Consider the following 2183-nt stretch of genomic DNA (forward strand, 5'->3'; position numbering starts at 1 on the left):
GGTGTGTGGGGGTGGGAGTTGAGTGAGGGTGCGCGTGTGTGTGTGTGTGTGTGTGTGTGTGTGTATGTGTGTGTGTGTGTGTGTGTGTGTGTGTGTATGTGTGTGTGTGTGTGTGCATGCGTGCGTGCGTGTGTGCGTGCGCGCGCGCGTGTGTGTTTGCGCGCGTGCATGCATTCGTGGGCGCGTGCAAATACGATTGTGTGAATGTGATTGGCTACTCATGCTTGCATCTCTATACGTTCTCTTTCCGTCCTCATCCTATCCTTACATCAATGTGACAACCTCTCTATCTATCCTCATTCTTCTATCTATCTATGTTACCCCCTTTCGTCTTCATTATTACAACTATGTTAATCCCCTCTCCTCACCCTTACATATATTTTACCCCCTCTCTACCTATCTTCATCGTACCCCCGGGATCTCGATCTCCCGCTACTCGCGTTTTTATAGGTGGTACAGGTTTCAACTCATTTTTTTTACCTGCTCTTATCGTAAAAGACACTGCCTTTCTTTTCCTCATTTATTTTCTCTTCGTCTTTTCGCAAACTCGTTTTTACCACCAATGGCGGAAGGCCTCACGTAATTCAAGAACAACAAGAAGAATGGGAAGAGATGTGTCGCATCGCCTTGGTACCAACAACGCGCGAGAAGCAAGAGAAGGTGTGTCGTCAGGTGGCGCCATTCGCCGATGACGTAACTCCACCGTAACTGATTACGTTTTATTATGCGCACGGGACTCGATAGCCTCATTTATATTTAAAATTTTGATTACGCAGATGATGCTGCCCGTAGGTAATGAGCGATAGCCGTGTGTTAGCTGGCAGACGTGGCTCGTTGGCGCTGCTTGCTGCGACGCAGAAACAGACGGATGGAGAGAGAGAGAGAGAGAGAGAGAGGGAGGGAGGGAAGGAGGGATAGATAGGGAAAAGGGAGTGGAAAGGAGAGGGAAGGCAAGAGAAGAAGAGGGTAGAGGATAAGAGAGAGGGGGGAAGAATAAGAGAAAGGAAGAGAGGAAGGATAAAATAGAAAAGGAGAGAGAGCGCGTGCAGGTATGAGAAAGAGAAAAGATGAGAGAAGAAGAAGAGGCAGAATGGGAGAGACGCACACATGCACACAGGCAGGCGCGCACGCACACAAACACACGAACTGAATACTATAGCTTCGAACCGAAATGTACAAATGGTTAAACATGCTGAATATAATCGTGTATTTATTTTATGCGCGCATTTGCCTGACTATGCGCACGACTTCCTCTAATCCAATATGGCTGACATAGGAGAATGGCGCTTAGGGCTTGTGTCTGTTCGGAGCTATGGTTCTGCTAGTTATACTCTGTGCGTGCGTGCATGCGTGCGCGCGTGCTTTGCGTGTGTCAGAAAGCCATGACCTTTGCAAGGTCACAGTGTGCGTGTGCATGGGTGTATTGTGCTTTGTGTGTATAAGGAAAGGTGACAGATATTTGTACATTAGGGAAGCGTTGCCTCATCGTGCGTGCGTGTATGCGTGCGTGCGTGCGTGCGTGCATGACAGATATTTGTACATTAGGGAAGCGTTGCCTCATCGTGCGTGCGTGTATGCGTGATCGCCGGCACTCTTTCAATATTAGCGCAACTTTGACAACACGGTTGCTCGTTCGTTGACGTGTAGGTGACGTGAGCGTTGCCGAAATGTTGCGCGGCCATACAGTGAGACCATTCGTCTGCTTTATCTCTGTACTTGCGCGAGCGAACTCCGTCTGCACTCACAATCTGCCGCGGAGTGGCAACGCGCTAGCAACGCTGAGTGGTAGCAACCACCCATCCATCCATCCATCCATCCATCCATCCATCCATCCATCCATCCATCCATCCATCCATCCATCCATCCATCCATCCATCCATCCATCCATCCATCCATCCATCCATCCATCCATCCATCCATCCATCCATCTATTCCATCCATCATCCATCCATCCATCCATCCATCCATCCATCCATTCCATCCATCCATCCATCCATCCATCCATCCATCCATCCATTCCATCCATCCATCCATCCATCCATCCATTCCATCCATCCATCCATCCATCCATCCATCCATCCATCCATCCATCCATCCATCCATCCATCCATCCATCCATCCATCCATCCATCCATCCATCCATCCATCCATCCATCCATCCTCAAAAAAGTAGAGACGTCTGC

General features: G+C 49.2%; 1 long non-coding RNA gene across 1 annotated transcript in view; it reads right to left on the reverse strand.

Annotated features, from left to right (window-relative positions):
• The window catches only part of LOC106815208, a 29179-nt gene that overhangs the window by 13139 nt on the left and 13857 nt on the right, over positions 1 to 2183 (reverse strand). The gene's annotated exons all lie outside the window — the stretch shown is intronic.

The sequence above is a fragment of the Priapulus caudatus genome, unplaced genomic scaffold, assembly GCF_000485595.1.
Source record: "Priapulus caudatus unplaced genomic scaffold, Priapulus_caudatus-5.0.1 Scaffold1063, whole genome shotgun sequence".
NCBI classification, from domain to species: Eukaryota; Metazoa; Priapulida; class Priapulimorpha; order Priapulimorphida; family Priapulidae; genus Priapulus; species Priapulus caudatus.